Source organism: Rhinolophus sinicus, chromosome 8, assembly GCF_057876585.1.
Source record: "Rhinolophus sinicus isolate RSI-liver-muscle chromosome 8, RSI-T2T, whole genome shotgun sequence".
Lineage (NCBI taxonomy): Eukaryota > Metazoa > Chordata > Mammalia > Chiroptera > Rhinolophidae > Rhinolophus > Rhinolophus sinicus.
This window is the reverse complement of record NC_142508.1, coordinates 80,470,011-80,492,389: the sequence shown is the minus strand read 5'-3', so window position 1 is coordinate 80,492,389 and position 22,379 is coordinate 80,470,011. Positions and strand designations below refer to the sequence as shown.

At 55.0% G+C, this 22,379-nt stretch overlaps 1 protein-coding gene across 5 annotated transcripts in view; it reads right to left on the bottom strand.

The window, feature by feature from the left end:
- The window catches only part of CCNE1 (cyclin E1), a 73,634-nt gene that overhangs the window by 13,383 nt on the left and 37,872 nt on the right, over positions 1-22,379 (bottom strand). Inside the window, exon 1 of one of the 5 annotated variants that reach the window (XM_074314975.2) lies at positions 12,462-12,808. The exons of the other annotated variants lie outside the window; for them this stretch is intronic. The gene's annotated coding sequence lies outside the window, so the exon portion shown is untranslated. Of the gene's footprint in view, positions 1-12,461; positions 12,809-22,379 lie in introns of those variants that run through there. 5 annotated transcript variants of the gene reach the window in all.

The following is a 22,379-nucleotide window of genomic DNA, read 5'->3' as shown; positions in this document are numbered from 1 at the left end:
TGATTATGCATAAAGACATTTAGGTTTAGCACCAATGATGGTGGGAGGGTTAGGACAGGAGCCAGGATACCAGGGTTAAGGAGAAGTGAGCACATGGGGGTTGCCAGTGGGAAGTCCTTCCCAGATCGGATCCCTTAACCTGGGGCCCCCAGACAGTTTTCAGGGGCCCAGGAAACTGCCTGCAGACAGTGCCAGCCCATTGTGTGCCCTTTCCTGGGCAGCTGATGCATAACTTTTACCAGCTCCTTAAACACACCTGACAGAAAGGTAAGGAGCGCTGCTGCTGGAGAGGGTTGGTCAGGGAAGGCGTAGGCTGTGGAACTGGCAGGGGCCATGCTGTCAAGCAGAGCTGGACAACTGTACCTGCCTGGCTGGGTCAAAGGAGGGGCTCTTGTGCAGCTCCAGACTGGAATACCAGAAGAAGAGGGGCTAGACTGGCTGCACCAGTGTGAGCTGTGGGTGGGGTCCACGCAAGGTGAGCAGGCCCCTCGAGTGTGGGAAGGCCCTGGAGGCATGGCTCCTGTCCTCCCTCAGCCCTAGAAATCAGTGTGCACAGGCCTGCCAGGTCAGCGGGAGTCGAGGACCCCAATCTATGCTCCCCAAGTCTTTATTACCATTTAGATCAAGCTGACACTGCTGTGGACTCCAAGGTGGAGAGACTGGCTACCCAATGGGTGGTCCCTCCTTGATCTAACCCCCTTTACACTGGAGAGTAAGTCCAGTCAATACTTCTTTAAACAGAGGCTGTGATCAGTTAAAACGCTCCTGAAAATTAAACTTGACCTTTAAACTTAATGTATGATAGAGCCATGAGCTGACATTTATGGATTCTATGCTAAGCCCAGGGTTGCCAGAAACAGAGACTAATTTGAAGACACTTCAAGGAGTGGGGGTGTGTGACCAGGTTGGGGGCCAGTTATGTAGCAATAGGCTACCCCCACAGAGTGGGCTAAGACACAGGAGGGCAATGATCTGTGTCTGGCCACCATATCCCCAGCTTTCACTTAAATCTCATTTTGGGTTTTCTGAAGACAGGCACAGCTGCAAGACTTAGAGGGTGGGGTGGGGGGATGGCTTGGAGAGAGAAGGCCTTGGTATGTTCCTTCTGGTCAGGGACTCACATTTTCCTTGAAGCACCACCCTCTGCACTTTGATGGGGTGGGGTCCTGGCCAACCAGAGTACCACATTCCTGACCATGTGATTGGTTCAGGGGTAGGCACATGACCCAAGCTGGGCCAATGAAAATCCTTCGGTGTTGCTAAGCTGCCAGGAAGTGGGCCTGGAACCAGGAGGCCATCTTGCTACTCAGGGTGACCTTCCTTGGAGGGAAGTCCTTCCTCAGGGGAGCAGAGCCAAAGGTGAGGGGAAGCAGGCTTCTGATTCGTTGAGTTCCTGGATCCAATCAAGCTCCAGACCAGATTACTAGGAACTTTCTGGATGCTGGAGCCAATTATGTATTTTCACGTATTCGCTTAGCCTGTTGGGGTTGGGTTTCTCCTGACTTGGGACCAAGAGAGTCGTGGGTGGCGTGGGTGAAGGAAAGGGTGAGGCGCTGTCACGCTGTGTCCGTTTGCGACCCCGCGGCTCGCAGTGGCCCTCCAGCCCACGCGGCCCTTGTCTATAGTCAGTCGGTCACCGCCGGCCTGGTTCGGGGCTGCCAGGCTGGGCACTGGCTCAGCTCCCCGGGAACCGACTTCGCCAGCGACGTTCCTCGCCCCTCGCGTGTGTCAGTCACCTTGGCACACGCTTATTAGTCAGCCTGGCGGCCTCAGAGGCCGTGTCCCCAGTCACATGCTGGTGGGCCTGGGGTGGACGGGCGTGACCCTGCCTTCTAGGAGCCCCCAAGGGCATCGCACACCCTCTGGGGGCCAGTGGACACTGAACGGGACTGACGCCACACGTGACTGGACAGAGGTCACAAACAGGCAGAATATTAGCAAGAAATTGAACTCCTGTCTGCGTGAGGGTTTCTGACTCGGGCGACAGGGTGGTTTGGCAACGCTGGGCCCACATGTGTGCAGCACAGCAGCGTGCGGCTGGCCTGCGTGGGGCTGGGGCCAGCGTGGCCCTGTGGTTGCCTGACACAGAGCCGACCTGGCATTCGGAACTGACTCAGAGCCTGCAGCGTGGTGTCGGAGGCGAGGGAGGCTCAGGATTAAACATACGACAAGGAGAGAAGGAAGACGGCACTGCGCAGGGGACAGGCTGGCAGGAGCCCAGGCCTGGAGGCCTGAGCGTTTCCTAGAGCCCAGCACAAGGTCTGGACAGCCACCTTTGCGGAATAAATAGGTGGGCGGATGAATGAATGAGGGCAAAGGTGAGAGGTACAGAAAGCTTTTTCCAGATGGTGACAGGAAGCTAGGAGCAGGGGCACGGAGTGGGGGCACATTCTTTTGCTGGGGCCCGCATGGGGCTGGTATCAGGGACTCCAGGGCTCAGCAAGGAGCCCCCCAGTGTGCGGCCGGGGCTTCCCCACCTCCCACCCTCTCTTCTCCCCCATCTGAGAGCCTCTGTACCTTCAGCCTTTCACTACGAATAATATTTCCCACTTCAGTCTGTTTGAAAAGGAAAACATACTGTCCCTCCCCCAAATGGAAAGCCAGCATCACAGCCACAAAGAGAAGGGAGGCGTCAAAGTGCTCTTAACTGCTCAGGCGACAATGTGCGGCGGGTCATGCCAGGTCCGAGCTCTCTGTTCAAAATAGGGGTGATTGTATGATTCCACGTTGATGAGGTGCCTGGGTCGTCAGATTCATAGAGACAGAAAGTGGAAGTGTGGTCCCCAGGGCTGGGGTTGGGGGGGGGGGAGTCAGTGTTTAAGGGGACAGGGTTTCACTTTTGTCAAATGAAAGAGTTCAGTAGATGGATGGTGGTGATGGTTGCACAACAATGTTAATGTGTAAAATGCCACTGAACCAGATACTTAATATGGTTAAGGTGGTAAATTTTACGTTATGTGTACTATTTTACCAGTTTTTTTAAAAAGGAGCTGAGCAAACATTCGAGGGGGTGTCAAAGCCATCTCAGCGGCAGAGGCTTCCTCCTTGACAAAGCAGAGTGTGTGAAAGAGAATTGGAAGGAATGACTCACTGTGTGACCTGCTATTATTTAAATGAATAGATGAAACTGGTCAGAGCAAGGAAAGGGAGGCACAGAGGAGCCCGGCTGGCTGGCCACGGGGATGCGTTCTGGGGGCCTGAAGGCTGAACCAAGCGTCCTGCACGCAGGATGCTCTGCCCTTTGGAGGAGAAAAGCAGCCCACCTGTGGGTCATCACAAAACAGCAAGAGGAATGCCTGCGGGGAAGGGACCAGATCCAACCCGGGGGGGAGGGGCAGGAAGGGGAGTCACTGAAACTGTCTTTGTCAAGGCCACCAATGCCCTCCATCTCCCCCACTGCAAAGGGCATCTTTCAGGCTTCATTGCACAGCCCTCTCAGGAGTGCTGGGCTTGGCGGCCCATCCCGTCTTCCTGAGAACACCAGTGTGCTCTCTGCCTCCTCCCAGCGGCCTCCTCAGGGCCGACCCCCTCCTCCTCCAGGTAAGCATGGCTGATTCTCCAAATGCTCCCTCCCCAGGGGGTCTTACATCTCCAGCCCACACCTCTGCCCTGCCCATTTGCCAGCTCCCAGGCCTCAGTGTAAGATGCCTCAGGGTTTCCCCCCATCCATCCCACCTGCTTCTCCACCTGGTTCCACCGCTCACTCCATCCCTCAGGCCCCAACCCTGCTATTCCTCCTTACTGTTCCCTTCTCTCACCCTCTGCATTGCAGGCATCAGCAAGCCACAGTGGCTTTCTGCCCCCCAAGTATTTCCAACCTGTCTACCTCTGCCCTTCTCTGCCAGGTCCTGGAGGGAGCCACTGTCTGCTGCCTGGACGGCTACACTGCCTCTGCCCGACTGAAATACCTTTGTCCCCTGACAGCTAGATTCCGTCTGTAAGTCCAATCAAACCTGCCCCTCTTTAAGATCATTTGACAGCTTCCCAGGATTGCAGAGGAACCTGATGTCACACAGCACCCGACTCCTCGCCCACCTCTCCCTCTGCTCCCGCCTGCGGACTCCATCCATTTCTCTGACATGCCACACAATCTCAATTACGTTGTCTCCATCTCAGGACTATTCTTCTCTTTCGCCTCTCACCAATTTTCTCTGTTTTGTTTTTGTATTTTTCTTATAAAAATTTCCAACATGCACACCAGTAGAAAGATGATACTACAATGAACCCTCATGTACTTAGCCTACAGATTTAACAATTACGATTTTCGTCACATTCGCTTCATTGAGCCCATGGCTTTTTTCCCCCCCTTGCTGAGGTATTTTAAGGCGAATTCCAAACATAATCTCATTTCACTTTTACATACTTAAGTAGGCAACTCTAAAAAGTATGGGCGTTTTCCTACCTACCCACAATGCCAGTAACACCCCTGACAAAACAGACAGTTCTTGGTATCAGTTAACACTCAGTCTAAAATCAAATTTCCCAGTTGCCTTGAATATGCCTTTTAAATAGGATCATGGTCTAAATAGGATCCATGGGCTAGGCTGTTTGCTGTGTCCTTTGCTCTTTTCACTCTCAGGCAGCCCTGTCTTTCCCACATTTGGTGCAGAAGCCAGGGTCCTGCCATCATTTCACATTCTGGAATTGTCTGTTTGCTTCTCCACGGAGTCATTTAACCCGTTCCTGTCTCCCCGTGTTCCCTGTAGACAGAAACCAGTTCTCATAAGTGATTAGTTCATATCCGGAGGTGATGCTGTGTGCTTCACGTGTCATTACCTCCAGAGCCCCACGGGGCCTGGCTGTCCCCTCTCATGATGCTAAGATGGGCCGGCAGGCTCAGGTGGTGACAGCCCGTCCTTCATCGTAACTTCCCTGGCCACCCCTCGCCTAATAGCTTCATCCATTGACAATTGTTTCCTGAATCAGTTTTTGATTGGGGTTTACAAAATGGTGATTTTTCTGTTTCCTTCTTTTCTTCCCAATTAGAGGCATGCCAGGGGGGCGGGCGGTGTGTGGGATTGCCTGATGCAGGCGATGGGGGGAGGGGGACGGGGGGGCACTGTCTGAAAATAACTTTAAAATAATGATAAAAGGGAGTAGGAGTCCTCAGCTTTTCTTCTTACCATGCCCTTGCCTTTCCAAACCGTGTCAGTGATGGAACATGTCTCTCGCTGGGCAGACAGCCCGTGTCCCCAGCCCCCACCGGGGTACTCCACTGTTCGGAATTTATTCACTGGGGTCTTCTGTAAAGAAATTTTCCATATCAATTAGAGCTATTTGGTTGCCCTGAAATACAGCTCATATGGTGGAATAAATGCTTAGTTCTCCCCTTTTAATTAAGCCCCATATTTTTATTCTGCCTAACGCTGGAGACATTTTGTAATTGCCTGTTTGTTTACTTGTTTGGGGCCCTTCTTCCTTCAGAAGGAATCTGCACAAAGGCACATGGGAGGTGCTCAGTGTTCAGACACTGGAGGGGGAGATTCAGGAATGAAGGGGGGGGGGAGGGTTGTCCAGCAGGCCGTGTCAGAGGTGGGGTTGGGCAGAGAAGAGTTTGGGACCAGACTTGGAGGCTGGCACAGGAGGCAACAGCTGTCAGTGTGTCTGGGGCTGATGAGCGTGAGGTGGGCAGGGCAGTGCTGAGGCCCCAGGGGCAGGAGCCTAGAGAAGTACCCTCTGTGCCATGCTTCCTGGGGTAGCTGGATTCCACCCTGGGGGCCATGGGGGCCACAAGACCTGTGTGCCGCCCTACGACCTCCTGAATGTAGCCTGCTCCCCGAAAGCTCAGGCAGTCCGGAGACTTGGCCTCCTTCTCAGCCAGTACCTCCCTCCCTCTCTCTAATTGGTGTTTTCCTCCCACTTCACAAGTGGGTTGGCTAGTACCACCGACGTCTGTTTTATATACACATAGATAGTTAGCAAACACAGAATGTGTGGAAAGCTATGTTTCATCCATCTTTATGTTAGTAACACACAAAAGCAAGAAAGCTCCAAGTTAGAGCGTCTGCAGATCAGCCCAGTGCGAACAGCCATATGGTGTAAACATGTGACGGAAGGAGGCAGAGACGCCCCGTCTGGCTTCATCAGGGACCCCTCAGCCCGCCAGCGAGGACCACGGCTCCTCCCGCCCTGCCGAGGACGGCCAGCTTGCCTGCCTTCATCTGGTCATTCGTCCTGTGGTTTTCACTGAGCTGGCACGTGCCCAGGACCGTTCCCTCACGGGGGACTCGGAACCAAGGCGGGAGGAGACCCGTCCCCGGGGTGGGAGAGGGGTCAGGGTGTAAGCGAGTGACCTAGCATAGGAAAAAGATACGATGGTTCTCGGCACTTGTAAGAACTCTTGAGAAAGTATCTGGGTGATGTGACAAGAATGAGCAGAGCAGTCTTATCACTTCAGATAAGCTGGCTCGCGAAGGCCTTTCTCAGGAGACATCTGAGCCTGAAAGACCTGAAGCATGACAAAAATCCAGCACAAAAGTGTCCCAGGCCCAGGGAACAGGATATGCCCAGGCCCAGAAAGGCAAGCAAATTACTGTGTCCGCAGACCCTGCAGGGAGGCTGGAGTGCCGTCGGGGAGGACAGGCGTGAGATGGGGTGGGCAGAGGCAGAGGCGCCCGCCTGGGGTCTCACAGGCTGTGGCAGAGAGTTTAAATTTTACTCTAATGCTATTAGAAGCCCTTGAGTTGAATGGTTTTAAGGAGAGTGACTGACGCGATTTACTTGCTTACAAATCACTCAGCTCCTGAGGGCGTGTGGAGGTGGGGACTGGGCATAGCCTGCAGACAGAGAGACCAGTGGCCCACGCCTGGAGCATGGCAGCTTGGCCAAAGTTGGGGCAAAGCGGAGTAGACCCAGGGCTCAGATATGTTTGCAACCAGGTGAGGTCTGGCTGACAGTGCAGGCCCACAGGACTAGGGCCCGTGGGGGCTGAGAGAGCCCAGGCAGGGCGGCTGGGCAGAGCATAATGTGCAAATACACGTCCCCAGCTCCCTGCAGCCAGGTGCCCCGTCTGGGGCACTCCTCATGGAAGGCCTAGTTTCTTTCCTGTTCCCTCCCCTCCGTGGTCATGAGTGTAACGACATCATAGTGACGTGCCATTCTTCTGCCAGGTGGGAGTCTGCGGAGAGGAAGTCACCACCTGAGTGCACACAGTGACAAGGGCACCTCCAGAGGAGAGGACCCTACTGCAGAGACTGCAGGACGCCTCCCCCGGGCCTGCATGGTTGTTCTGCTCCCCAGCTAGTAAGGGGGGAGGGGCCCTGTCGCGGCAGCTAGGACAGTGGTGTTTGCTCAGCCTGCTCCTCTGCCTTCCCCTGGAATAGAGGCCACGGGCCTGTGGCAGTTTGGGTTCTCCGGAAGCAGTTTGCTGTGCGGGACGTGTGTTGGGGATTGCCCTGCGATGAACTCCTGGGGACCAGGGGCCATAGAAGCAGGAGTGGGCAGAGGGCTCTGGCACCGAGGTGCCCATAGAGCAGTCGCACCCTGGGCCGAGTGGCAAGCTTGCGTGTCGCCACCGCCCTCGGGCATGGCAGACAGCCACCAGCAAGCCAGCTTTGCAGCTGAGGCAATCCTGGAGGGACTGAGGTGATGGGATCTTCTTCAGGGGGGTCCTGGGTGGTTCTTCCATGTCCATCACATTTTACTAACCCAGACATGACCAGTCTGTAAAGTAGCAGTTGGTGTTGTGCTGAAGTCACAACTTCCCTTTCCTAAAACAGGCATAGCCTGAGGTCCGAGGCCACCAGCAGGCAGGTCTGAGACTTGGTGGGAGTCCCACTTACATGCTAACAGCTGAAGGGGCTAAAAAAAGGACCCCTTCTCCTCCATCTCAACAGCCCTGTGTTGACCTAACTTGGTGTCTCTTATATTCTGTGCAAACACACACTGCACATCTGTTTGTGCAGGGTGCCCAGTGCCCAGTGAGCAGGGAACCCTGGCTGTCCTGCCCTCGTGGAGTGCACAGGCTCGTGCGGCGGGGAGACACCAATCACGTGACCACACCCAGCAGCACGCTGTAAACGCTGCTGTCCTGCTTAGTGCCACAGGAGAGGATCAGAGGTCTGTCTGTCTTATCTATCTGCCACGTGGAGAACGGGCTCCAGGAGGAGCCAGGTGCTGGAGGCTACCACGGTCGTAGGGAGAGGGTGGCAGCCAGGGCCGGGCACGGCAGGGCCTGGCAGGCGGGGGCTGGCCTCGGTGCTGTTTTGAGTAAGGCTAACTCAGCAATGGGCAACGCGGGCCTGGGCAGAGTCAGAGACCCCACTTTCTGGCCGGCAACTGTGCTCTGATGACACCTTTCAATGGGGCGGAAACCCCAGGGTTTTACAAGGTCTTGAGAAGTGGCACAAAGGCAAAGTGACATTTTTTTCTCTGCCTTTTATATATCAAGATATTGAAAGAATAGTCTCATGAACACCTGTTAATAGGTGTTCACCGAGAATCACCAGTTGTTCATAGTTTGCTGTGTTTGCTGTCTCTCACCCTTCACACACACACACACACACACACACACATTTTTTCCTGTCCAAGTACACACATCACAGCATTTCACCCCTAAATATGTGTCCCCTAAGAATAAGGACATTCTCTTCAATAAACACAATGGCAGTTTTGCATCTAAGCATATGAACAACAATCCCATAATACCACTGACATCTAAGCTGTGTCAAATGCCCCCTAGTTGTCCCTAGATTTTTTTCAACAGGAGCAAACCGAAGACACTGCTGTTGGTTGTCGGGTCTGTCCTTTGGTCTGTTTCAATCCAGAGCAGCGCCACCCCCCGCTCCTCTTTCCCATGACTTTGGTTTTTGGACAAGTCCAGGCCAGTTGACTGGTAGGACATCGTCCACTCTGGATTTGTCTGATAGTGGCAATTCTTTTGCTCTTTCTTTTGGTAACAGCTTTATTGAGACATAATTCACATACCCGACAGTTCACCCACTTAAAGTGAGTCATTCAACAGCTTTTAGTATATTCACAGATACGCGCATTCATCACCACGGTCCCTTTAAAATATTTTCATCACCTAAGAAAGAAACCTGTTAACTCTTCCCCACTGAGCTGCCCTTTCCAGCCCCAAGCGACCACTCTTTCACTCTCCTGTCTCCTCAGACTTTCCTAAGCTGGGCTGTCATATGAGTGGAATCACGTATTTGCAGTCTTCTGGGACTGCTGCCTCATGGAGAGCCCAGGGAGCATTCCTTTCTCTGGTTCAATAACATCCATTGTCTGGACACACCACATCTTGTTCATCGTTTGTCCATCGGTGGACACTTGGGAGGTTTCCACAGTTTGTTAGTATGAATAATGCTGCTATAAGCATTTGGGAACAAGTTTTGATGGGGACGTACGTTTTCATTTCTGTTGGGTATATACCTAGGAATGGAATTGCTGGGTCCTATGGGAATTCGACGTTTAATCATTTCCTCTGCTTGTCCACTTATTGTCTCTCTCCCACCTCCCCACACCCATGACCGTGACTTCCATGTGGGCATCGCTCATGACCTGCCTTCCCAGGTTGGCACAGTGCCCACACCAAAGGGGCCCAATAAACATTCATTAAATGAGTGAACTTCAGGACTCTCCCCCTTTGACCCACTTTGGGAAGAATTTTCATGGTCCCAGGTTCTGGTGGTTGGTACCAAACTGGGGGAAGTTCTATAGGGTTGGTGATCCTCCCCCCTGGGGGACCCTTCTATTCCAGAGCCCAGGACTTTGGGTGGCAAAGGCTGTTCCAGACAGAGAAGAAATGACTCATCCCAGGTTGGGCATTTCAGGACCCAGTTCTCAGCAAAACCAGTAGTAACGCCAGAGCAGAAAAACCTGTAGGGGGCAGTGGAAGGAACAGGGCATCCGGACCATGCCCTCCCTTAGCTGACTTTCCAGGCTGCTCACAGGCCCCCCTGGCCTCACCATCCTGTCTGGATAGCCTTGGGCCTCCCCTTCTTCTCCTCCCCTTTTCCTGCTCTGCCCTCCTTCCTGGCTTCTCCCCTTTCTCCTATCATCTGCCCCAGCCACTGCACAGCCAATGACACACAGTAGGTGCACAGTAGCTGTCATTGGCTGATTGGATTTATAACATTTTCTTCTTATTGGGAAAGAGATGGAGATGATCCCTCCCAATGCTTTCCCATCATTTGAATGAACATGAGAAGAGAATGGGTCATGTTGAATGAATGAATGAATGAATGAATGAATGAATGAATGAATGAAAGAATGGCACAAGCTGGGCTTTGTGATGGTTGGGTTGTGTAGACTGCCCCATCTCAGACTGCGATCAGAAAGGCTGAGAGCAGAAACCAGCCTGCTTTGTTTTTCCTTTCTTTTAGAAGAATTATTAATTTTGAGTTACAGAAGCGTGCATGAATACAACCTCAGGGGAAGGGGAAGAATGCAAACAGTGCAGATAAGGCCACCGGCCCTCTGTCTCCAGCTCCAGACCCCATGTCATTCCAGAGGTGGACGTGGTTGATGGTGTGGAGGCTTCTCTGCGTACTTGACATATTTGTGTGTGTGTCTGTGTGTATATGTGTCTGATCACAATATTTGGCATTGTTTTTGTAAACTTTCTGTTAAACTTTCTTTCTTTTTCAGGAATAACCACATTTTCTGGTACTCTCTCCACACAAGAACACATCTCATGCTTTTCCCCTGCTGCTGTTGGAGCCCCAGATGCCCCCACTTCTGTTAGCACGCCCCTCCTGCTGTCAATGTATGACGTTCCTAAACATTTGTTCCCACAGAGAAAGTTCAGCTTATGTCCACTTCCGCGAGTCCCCAGGTCATCGCCGGTTCTTGGACTGGCATGACGGTGCCAATGGAAGAGGCCCCTGCCTACAGCCTGCCTGCCCTCTGATCCTTAGTGTCAGTGAGGTCCCAGAAGAACAAGCCTTGGAGATCCAGGAGGCCGGACAGGCCGAGTGTCAGTGTGAAGTGTCAGAGGAGGGGTCCTCAGCCTGGAAGTACTTCCCCAGTACCCAGCATGCACCAGGACCAGCACATGACTCCGAGGCACGATGGCAACCTCGTCCCTGCTCCTGGGGCTCCCAGGCCACTACATGTTTGTGTAGGTGCTGGGCTGCAGTCCCAAAGTTAAGGACTGGAGTGTGGGGGGGGGGGGAGCAGTGGCTGCCAGTCCCCAGAATGGCGGCCTGGAATGAGACCTCTATAGGACCACAGAGACCAGGCATGGGAGGCGGTGGATAACCATCTGCCCACCCGGCCCAGCCCCTCTGCATCCTGATACTGCACCCCTGCACGACCCAGGGGCCACCCAGCCCAAGCCCGAGCCCTGCACCCCTGCTGTCCTCTGCCCCTCCCTTCACCCAGCACCATGGTTTGCAGCTCCTCGGGCAAGCTCGGCACAGGTGCCAACTATTATTTCAGTCTCCCAGCTTCCATTTCCATGCTTGGCACCTGCAAACCTCCCTATTAGAGTCACGCGGACGAGAGGGACCGCTGCTGTGTGCCGCCGCCCGCGAGCCCACGTGCCCGTCTGCCAGCGCTCACAGGAGCCACGAGGGAAATTTCCAGCACAAAGACCGTGTGCCTGAGAGAGAGGGGAATCGCTCAGCAAACTTTGGAAGCGATCAAAATGTCCTTCCCATAAAGTCCTGGCTTAACAAATGTTAGCAGGTGCATGTACAATAGCCAGTCAGTGGGGACGGGTTTCCATAGAATTCCACTTCCGCTCTTTCCAGACGATGAATTCAGAGTATAATTTTCTGTAAATTGTCATTCTTGTCTGGTAAGGAAGGCTAATTTTTTCCTCAGATGGAAAGAAACAAAAGCAACCCACCCCTATCCAGGGGCATGTCTCCTTGGAACACAGGCTGCTGGCGCCTCCCTCCCTTGGGGACACTGGGGGGCTGAGGCCAGAGGCACAACAGGAGGCCTTTTCTTCCCAGGGACCAGGGAGCCAGCCCGCCATGGGTTGGCCAGAGGGCTTCGGGTGAGGAAAGACCCCTGGTCATGGGTGCTGGGCGTTCCCCAGAAGAAAGGTGGAGAATGACGGTGCTTTCTGTGCGTGTGCGTGTATGTGTGCGTGTGCGTGCGTGTGCGTGTGTGTGTGTGTGTGTGTGTGTGTGTGTGTGAAGCGATGCAGGAAGTCAGGAGAGGTGGGAGGTGGTTGGCAAGGCCTTGGAGGCTGTGTTCACGATTCATTCGTTCATTCATTCACCAGTGTTTAGTGAGTGTCCAATGGGCACAGTGAAGCTAAGGTCTTCTGTCCCAGTGGGGAGAAGAAAGCAACAACCAAGGGGAGCGGCCATCCTCAGTCATCACGCAAAGGAGGGAAATCACTGTGACTGGAAGGGGCCACCAGGAGGGCCCCAGGGGAGGTGATTTTGGTGCCGCAGCAACACGAAGAGGAGACAGCTAGGAGGGGCCAGCCATGGACCATGGACAGGGGTGGGGGTGGGGGGCATTCCCAGCGTGGGGCCTGCAGGGGAAGCCAGCCCTACCTGTTCTAGATAAGACGGACAGAGAGCCTGCCTCCCAGGGAGGAGCGGGGCGGGCTTGGCACGGTCTGAGGCATGAGAAGGCACTGGACAGTTCTGAGCATGGGCGAGACGCAACTGGTTTCTGTTCAAAGCTCCCTGGACGTCGGTTCCTTGACCTTCGCCTCCAGGGCACCCTCAGGGGTGTGGGTGGCTCTGTGCCCGTTCCAACTTCTCCTGAGGGAACTCCAGGAGGCCACTCCTCCAGGGGTGTTAAAGCCGCTCTCTATTGCAGCGGCGGGAGAAAGCTGGAGCTTATTCCAGTATGGAAGCCCATTTGTCAAGATTCATTCAGATGAAAGTGATGGAAACTGGAGTCATAGGCTCAAGTCAAACCTGAAAGAATACCAACAAAGTATTGGCTCATGCTATTAAAAGGCCCATGGCTTCAGGCATGGATGGATCTGGGGTGAGCCGATATTGATAGGAATCTTTCTTTGTCTCTGCTTTCCTCTATGTTGGCTCCATTCTCAGGCAGATGGTCCCCAAGTGAGGGGAGGCCTTTGCTCAAATGACATTCCTTGTGGAAGTCCAGGAGGTGAACGACCAAGGGCTGCTTGGGCTGGAGTTGTGGTGCCCCTTCTGCTCACTGGCCTGCTCCCCTTGGACTTGGCAGGTAGCCCCTGCAGGGTTCCCCCGGAAACCTGGAGACCACACCTGCAGCCCCTGCCTCAGCCAATGGTCCACCTGGCTATGCTGGCTCTTTCCGCTGATGATGCTACAGATCTTCCCAGCCCCCTCAGCACGCTGTAGCCCTTGGCCAGAGCAGCCCCTGGGCACGGCATATACACCTTGCCTGGGGTGGTGGGCCCTGGAAACAGGACATGCTCCTGCTCCATCTGGGGCCAATATCCAGCCAAGTCCCCCACACTCCCATAGCAGAGGGGGTTTCACACGCAGGGTTTCACTTCCCCACCTCCCCATTACAGCATACACTCCATCCTACTTCTTCCTCTAAGACACCAAGAAGCCATTGTGCTCTTTTGAGTCCAACCAGCATGGTCATCAAGGAGGCAGGCTCTGGTGACAGGTGGCCTGAGTTGTTAGCTGTGTGACCTTGGACGGGTTCCTTAACCTCTCTGTGCCTCAGGAGCCCCATCAGTGAAGTGGGCATAATAATACTAGGGCTATTGTGAATACTGAGTGAGGTAACACTGAGGGTGTCTGGCACATAGCAGGGGCTCCACACATGTGAGCTGTGGTCCGCATCACGTACTCAGGTCATGGGGCCACGCTGGTCACCAGGGTTTGGTTGCAGGTGACGGGAACCGACTCCAGCCATCTCAAATGACAAGAGCACCCCTGGGGAAATCTGACTTCCCAGACAAGCGCTCCTTTCCTCATTGGCTCTCTCGCTCAAGACTCGCGGCCCTGGGAGAAGGCTTGTGGTCAGCTGAGCCCAGCTGTCACCCCTGCCATCTAGGGAGACCAGGCATGTGTGGGATCTGGTCTGAGCCCACCTGGTCTCCACAGCATGAAGGGGCAGCAAGAGGCACGAGGAACAGGAGAGACTGGAATCCACGTGCAGTCTGGGCGGTGTGGTTCAGAAGTCATTTTCTCACCCACCGCCCAGCTCACGCGGGCACTAACGTGGTGAGCTGTAGGGAGCATGGATGTGGAAACTGAGGTCCTGGCTCCATCCCACCCCACCGCTGAGCCCTGGCCAGCTGAGGGGTACCTCCGCGGCAGTTGACAAAGGTGTACTGCAGAAGGAATGTGGGACAAGGCCAGCAGCAGGCCTGTGACAAGGAAGGGGACAGGCCACTCCCACCTTTCTCCTGGAATGTTTGGAATCTAGGGCAGATGGCACTTAGGCTGGTCCCTTCAGCATACTGCCTCCTCCTTTCTATCTGCAAAATGGGAATGAGAGCTCACTGCTCAGCCACCTTAGGTCCAGGCGCTCCTGTGCCATGTGCTCTGAGCATAATTGGAAGAGGAACAAGACAGCTAAGGTGTTATTACCATTATTACTGATCATAAAATAGGCGGTAAATGATTCCGGGGGGCCTTCCTTCCTGGGAAGGAAGATTCGATGGCAGGTTTAAGAGACTTTGGAGCCACAAACCCTGCAGAGGAAGCAGGCTCTGCCGAAGTCTCCAGGAGCAGAGCTATTCAGGGCTGGGAAGTCTTTGATTACCGACATCTGTTTTTATGGAAACTTCTGGGAGGCTCGGAGGGGAAACGGAAGTGTAAGCAGCCCGAATGTTGACGGGAATCTCCACTCGGGCCCCGGGATCCCCCGCAGACCTGGCCCTTGGGCCGTGGCAGGAGTTATTAAATGATATGAGCACACAGACAACAGGATCAGGCCACAGAAGGAGACCCGGGATTTATGTCCCTCGGTTCTGTGCAGTGAGAGGAAATACCCCTGTGCAGTGCGACTCGACTGGCTCCTCTAATTGGCGCATGGTGCTGCCTCTGGCCTCTGGGTGTGCTGGGGGATCAGAGGCCCGTCCACTGGGCTGCGGGGGCTCCACGCAGGCCCACGCGGCTGATGGATTGCTTCCTGTTGTTGTGGAGCAGAGCTCACTCCCAGCAGCCGTGCAGGTGGGGTGTCCATGGACTCGCAGGGCTGCCCGCCTGGCCCTCGGCCTCTGCCTGGCAGCTGGGGGCTGCCACCCTGCTTCCCCTTTGCATCTTGTTGCTGCAGGAGGCTGGGTCCCGGGCAGGCACTGTGGGACACACACTGTTTGGCTGCGGAGAGGAGGCCCATCTGTCCCGTCCTGACGTCTGGGTCGGCGTGCTGCACAGCTGTGCGTGTTGTGCAGTCTGGCGAAACCTCTGCGCCTGCCATTCCCCAGGCCATGCGCCTCCGGGGCTGTGCTCCCCCAGCAGGACACCTTTTCCGAAGTGCATCAGAGACTAGCAGAGACCTGGTCCTGGGGTTCTGACCCCCTGGCCACACAGCAGCCACACCCTGCGGACCCCTGCCACAAACATGCCATCCTGAGTGCTGCCCCTCTGCTCTCTGTGTCTGAGCAGGGCTCACCGTTAAAGCCCATGCAGAGGCCTCCCCCTGCCACCCCAAGCTCTTCCTGCTGAGCTTTGCCCGTTGCACCGCCTTCCTCTGGAAACAGTACCCCACCACACACACACACATGCTCTTTGGGGTCTGGCAGAAGCCACCCCCGCAGGAGTTGACTGGTCCCGGGTGGGGCACGGAGACTGGGCTCTGGGCTATTCTGAGGTGGCAGCTGGAAGGAGAAGTGAGGTCTTGAGGAGGGAAAGGCTCAGACAACTGGCCACGCATTGCTGGTCCCCAGCCTGCAAATCCCTCCTCCGCGAGGTCCTGTTGCTGACACAGGCTGCGGTTGAGCACGTGGCTGAGAGGTGTGCTTCTCTGAGAACTGTGGGCAGCCGGGTCCTGGCAGGGGTACAGAGATGTAGAAGGGGGGGCACAGAGGCACAGCCCCTCCTCTCCCACCCACACAGCTCACTGTAGGCCCCAGCTTCCTCTCCTGCCCCTTCAGAGGGGCACAGGAGAGACAACAAACCACCGGGGAAAGCCCACAGAGTCTTCCTGAGACTTCCCAGGACCAGTTGTCAGCCCTTCGCTCAACCATCCATCCAAGGGGCCGGCTGCAGCAAGCCATGTGGGCAGGGCTGGCGGGGCTGTGGCTGCGAGCCTGTCAGGTTTGCCCACTGGGGACATGGGGGCTGGCCCCCATGCTTCTGACACAGGGACCCGTGGGGCCAGTGCGCCCTCAGCCTCTCTGCTCTCTTTCTGGGGAGGGTGTGACAGGAGCAGCACTCTGGGTCATGGACATGGTGACGCCCGCCCTGTAGGTGCCCAGGGAATGACAGAGAAGCTGAGGGGCGGAGGCTCAGACCCTCCAGAGCCAGGCCGCAGCGGGTGCCATGGCGGGTTCAGTGATGGCTCTGCCACTTAGAACTCATGCAAGTCACTTCCTTCTCCAAGCCTCCAGGTCCCCAGACAACAGGGTAGGGGTGAGGTTCCATCAGGATGAAGGGCGCTAACGTGGGAGAGTGGCAGCCACTCACACACCTATCCCTCCTTCAGAAGACGGGTGCTGTCCTTGCAGCTTTCAGTCTGTTCACACCCATGGACCTCTCCTCTTAACCAAGGAAAGGCCCCGAGGCACAGAGCTGGGGGCTTGACTTACTGGTCAGGCAGCCCCTTCGGAGGAGTGTCAGCTGCCCTGAAACTGGGCACCCGCCTGTACCTAGGAGCCGTCTTCGCCTCCTGCTTCTGCTGCGGAAGCCGCCCCAGCAGCCCAGGTCCCCGCCCGCCCTGTGCAGGCTGAATTGGATGGAGCCTCAGGAAATTATAGGCTAAGCAATATGTTGAAAAGTGTCCAATTGTATCTGCAATGTAGCAGATGTCTCCATTGCCTCACAAGTGGGGTGGGGGATGGGGGTGGGGGTGCCAGGACTCGGCTCTGTGGCAGTGGGAGCCAGGGGGAGCCCAGCCCCTTGCAACTGGTGGGCCTTCCAGCAGACACGCGCCTCCCAGCGCTCAGTCCGTTCTCCCCACCGGATGTCTCCCAATGGCGTCTCACTTCTCCTCCCCAGGGCTCCTGCCGCCCCTTCCCTCCTGCTCCAGCCACACAAACCTTCTTCTACCTTCTAGAACACAACACACTCATCTCTACCAAGGGCCTTTGCACTTGCCGTTCCTGTCAGGGGCGCTGGTTCCCTACATCTCTCGCCCTAAGAGCCCTTCCTGATAACTGCCCCCCACGGTGACCCACCCTGCTCTGTTTTCATCAGGCCACTCTGTCAACCCGCCTCCCTGCTTTATTTCTGTGCTGTCTGCACCCTTGCAGCGGACCCGGCCTCCATCACAGCGGGGCTGGTGCACCCTCAGACCCCCTCCTCCCCCAGCTTAGCAGCTGTGCACTGAGTGGTGTGGGACCAAGCCCCAGCTGTCCCAGCCCCAGCCAGGGACAAGCTGGTCCCTCTGATAGGTCGCAGGCAGCCCATAGCCTCTATTGCTTCCTGTGCCGCTCGCTGGCTCCTGCCGGTGGAGCCCATGTGGTCTCCAGCTCGGCCCCGAGCAGCCCTGCTGGACGCTTGCCCCTCACTGGGGGGAGTTGCTTTTGCCCTGCTGATAGCTGGTGCCTGTCCTCAGGTAATTTCCATTTGTGGGACACCCTTCCCACTTTTAATCCAAGTGGTTCAAATGGGGCTGTGCCAATGGCCTTCCCCAGTTTCAAGTTGATACTGTGGTGTAGGCCCAGCCAGTCAGAGGTTCCCTTCCTCAGCTGTGAGGATCCACTCTGATGCAAGCTAAGCTGGCAGAGCTTTTATTGGCACCATCAGCATGTAACTACCCCAGTAACAGTGTTGCTATGGAGAAGGGTGGGGTGTGGTGACAGCTCTAAAGGGAGATCTGAGCTGCTCTGGGGTAAAGGTGGGGTGTCGGGAGGGCTCCCCTTGAAGTGAGCTTTGAGCTGAGACGTGGAGGATGTGCAGGAATTACTTAGGAGAAGGAGAAGAGCAGACAAGAGATTCAGCACATGCAAAGGCCCAGGGGCAGGTGTGTGCACATTCTAGAAACTAAAGACCAGTATGGCTGGGGTGCAGGACATGGCAGGTGGGAACAAGGAAAGGCTGAGAGGTGGGTGGGTCTTGCCTCTGAGGGCCTTGGAAGCCGGTGAGGGGTCTCTGGGAAACCCTGGAACGTTTAAAGTGCATGTGTGTCAGAGGATGAGGTTTGTGTTTTGCTGGCTTCCTATGGCTACTGTGTGAAGACTCTTGTAAACTTCAGCCTTCAAGGAGATGGGCCAAGACAGTCTAGCCCTGAGGGTTTTTTGTTTTTTTAAAAATGTTTTATAACAGTTCATTTAAGCCAAACTGATGACATATACCAGGGAGCAAGATCTGAAATGCTTTCTCAAGGTGTTTCTAGGAGCCCTGACCACCCTCCACGACCACTGACCAAAAGGCCCCTCCTGCCTTCCTGGGCCTCTCAATCCTTTCAGATCTCAGCCACCTCCCCTCCTACAGACACCGGAGTGAAAGGTGCCAGCCAGCTGGGCTCTCCAGGACGGTTCTGGGAGGAGGGCCCCTGGCAGAGTGTGGACAGCAGCTCGCCCTCCCACTGAAGACATGCGCCACCATTCCACACCCATCAAATGAGGAAGTGATCCCACCTCCCAGGCCATCCTTACTCAGGCCCGAAAGGCCCGGGGCAGTAACGGGGCTGAAATGTAGGTCTAGGTGAATTAAACTTTCCCTAAAATGGGAGAGGAGGATGGGAAGAGGCCATGGAAGGGAACGGTGGTGCTGAGATTGTCCTGACCTGGGGGAAGGCGGGGCTGCCCCTAGAAGGGCCTGCCAGGCGGGAAAGGGTGCCAGGGGCAGACGGCACGCCCTGTGGGAGCCTGAGCAGAGAGGCCACCCCTGGGTACTTAACCAGGGTCATGTGGACCTCGCCCCTGTGTGGCTTTCAGTCACTGGCCGGAATCCTTGAGCTGAGAACTGCTCAGACACCGGGGTGCAAGGGTGTTTCATCTGGGTTACAAGGAGAGTGGATCAGGCCATGCCCACAGCAGTGGGGTGAGACGGCTGCCATACGTCCCCTGTGTGAGTTTCTGAGGGCGGCAGTGACAAATTACCACAAACTTGGTGGCCTTAAAACAACAGAAATCTGTTCCCTTACACTTCTGGAGCTGATCTGTTCAAAACGCAGACGTGGGCAGGGCCACGCTCTCTCTGCAGGCTCTGGGGGCGGCTCCTTCCTCCTCCTCCGGCTTCTCTGGGTCCCCACAGTCCTGGGCTGGTGGCAGCAGCACTCCAGTCTCTGCCTGTGTCTTCACGCAGCGTCTTCCCTGTGCGTTCGTGTCTCTCGTTTTAAGGACACCAGTCACTGAATTGGGGGCCCGTCCTAATCCAGTATAATCCTGCTTAATATGATGACCTTTGCAAAGACCCTTCTTCCAAGCAAGCCACATCCACAGGTGTTGGTGGTGAGGGCTTCAGCACGTCTTTTGGGGGATACAGTTCAAGCCACAACATTCCCCATCCAGAAACCTTCCCTGTGGTCTGGGGAGGGAGTGGAGCCCCCTCAGTTTACTGAGAGAAGCCTTTACTGCTGCTGAAACCTAACTGAGCCGAATCCATTGACACTGAAGATGCGTGTAGCTGTGAGGCAGCGTTGCCCTCTAGGTGCCAGGGACGGGCACGTAGCAGGTTCATTCATGCCCTTGGGCAATACCGGGCAAGCACAGGCTCCGGCCCCCTACTGCAGGGTGGGAAACCCCAGGCCTACGCCTCCTGGCCTGGAGCACGTGAGGACAGCAGGATGTAGGAGTGAGTGGATGCATGAGTGTGTCCGTGGACGTTTCCTGCGGGCACACACGTGCATGGAGGCCCACAGGGCTGGGACAGACACCCACAGGCACCAGCATCAGGACGAGGGCCGTCAGCCTCACCTATGATGTGTTTACGTTTCTACCTGGAGACTATGTTACAAGTAACTTAAAAGAAGAATCATAGCCTCCACCTGCCACGGGTGACTTCAGCTTAAGTTGCTCCCTTCTTTTGTCTCATCCTGAGGGTCCAGAAACAGTCCTGAGGTCCAGGTCACCCACTGTGAACTCCTGGGCCCCAGATGCACGGAGGAGAGGTCTGGCGAGGGGGTCAGTGCACATACAAACGTGTCCTGGGAGGAAGGCCCCGTCTTTTTCACCAGGTCTTGGTACCTGCTGGAAGCGAGCACCGAGCTGTACTTGAAAGGCACACCAGTGTCGCTCCTTCTGGGCTAATTGTCTGGAGGGTTCTGGAGCCGCCGTGAGGATGGAGACACTTTGTCACCATGAGCTGCAGGGGACGGATGAAGTTGCTTTGGAGGCTGTAACAAACTTGCTGGTACTGATGCTTTGGTGAAAGAGGCTGTTTTTAAAAACATGCCGCAAAGTTGCCAAAAGTCACATTCATTACGGGAAAGTGGGAACCTAATGTGTTATCAGTGTTGTTGCAGTACTGGCGCTTCTGGAAGTGTCACGGCGGGGGACGAGGCGGTTGCTCCAGCCTGCCCCAAGCAAGCCCCTTGAGACTGCGGTGTGGGGACAGCAGTGATCCAAATGAGCCTCTGGCCTCCCTGCCCCCCTCACCCCTCCACTGCCCTGGACACAGCGTGGGGGTGGGGACACAGGACAGGCCCAGGTCTCCTGGTCCAGCCTGACCATCCCCTGTCCTTCCGTCTCTGTCTAGTTACACAACAGCATTCAATGCTATTCTAGAAAACAAAGCGGAAGCATTACCCATGGGATTCAAGTTCTTTTTGCCAGTGCCCAGACTCCCTCGAGGGTGTTATCGATGTCACTTGTGTTCCTCCAGGGATTTTCCCGTGCTCAGAGCAGGGTTTCTCAACCTTGGCACCCCTGGCATTTGGGCTGGGTGACTGTCGTGGGGGCCAGGCTGTACTTTGCAGGGCGCTTTGCCTCACCCTCCGCCTCTACTGCTAGGTGCCAGGAGTACCTCCGGCCTAGTTGTGACAACCAAAACTATCTCCAAACATTGTCACATGTCCCTTGGAGTGTACAATCACTCCATGTTGAGCCCCTGAAGGTTCTGCTGCACTCAATGTCTGACGTGTGGGCGTGGGGTGGGGTTCCACAGCCACGCAGTGCTCCAACTCCATTCAACCCCAGTCTCACCCTCTCTACCTGGAGAGAGCACCAACCCCACCCACAGGTTAAGGACTCGGTCCTACAAGACCACCCCCACTCCTCCTGCCAATTCAGATGCCAATCGAAAGTCACGTATGCTTCTGACCCACTGCCTATAAATCAGAGGTTCCTATGACCCCCTCCTTGGGTTCGATTAATTTGCTAGAGCGGCCCGCAGAACTCAGGGAAGCATTTTACTTACTAGATCATGGGTTTATTATAAAGGGATGTAACTCAGGAACAGACGGAAGAGTTGCACAGGGTGGGGTTGGGGAAAAGGCGTGGAGCTCGCCTGCTCTCTCAGAATGTGCCACTCTCCTCAAACCTCCCCGTAGTCACCAACCCAGAAGCTCTCCAAACCCAGTCCTTTTGGGTTTTTATGGCAGGTTCATTACATAGGCACGACTGATTAAATCATCTGCCATTGGTGATCCATGCAACCTCCAGCCCCTGTCCCCTCCCCAGAGGTCAGGGGATGGGCTGGAAGCTCCAAGTCTCCAGTCACAGGGTTGGTTCTTCTGGGGACCAGCCCACATCCCTAGGTTACCTGGGAGCTTTCCAAAAGTCATTCATTAACCTAAAAACTGACACCTTTATCGCTCTCATCACTGAGGAAATTCCAGGGGTTTTAGGAGCTCTGTGCCAGAATGGGACAGACACCAAACATACATTTCTTATTATAAGTCACAGTAACACAGAACAACTGCCCAGGTGACTGGTAGTATTACTTTGTGGGATGGTTTCTTAAAGCAAAACAAAAATACACTCTGTAATGGGCCCGTCTGTCCTTAACTGTTTTCCAGCCTGCGGTGTGTGTCTTAACTGGCAGGCGTGCCTCCTTAACTGTGATTTCCCGGCAGGGATCCCTCGCTGGGCATTCAACCAGCCCTCTGCTGTCATCGAGGTTATTTCCTGTTATTGCAAGGCTGCAGTGAAAGTTATTGTCTAGGTCTCCATTTAAGATTTCTCCAGGTTAAACAGAAGAATGGAACCGCTGGGTCCTGGAGTACTTGTGCTTAAAAATGTTTAAATATACCACAAATCACATCAGAGGTAACAATTTCTACTCCCACCATCAATTGACTTATGAGAGTATTTTCCCACATCCTCTGCAACACTTGATGGTACCGTACTTTTCCCTTGTCGCCATGGGTAATGGGTAAAGCACGGTGTCACGTTGTCCCTCCCTCTGCTGCTTCCCGGGAATGTGCACGTTGATCTGTTTGCATGTGTAATCTACACTAGT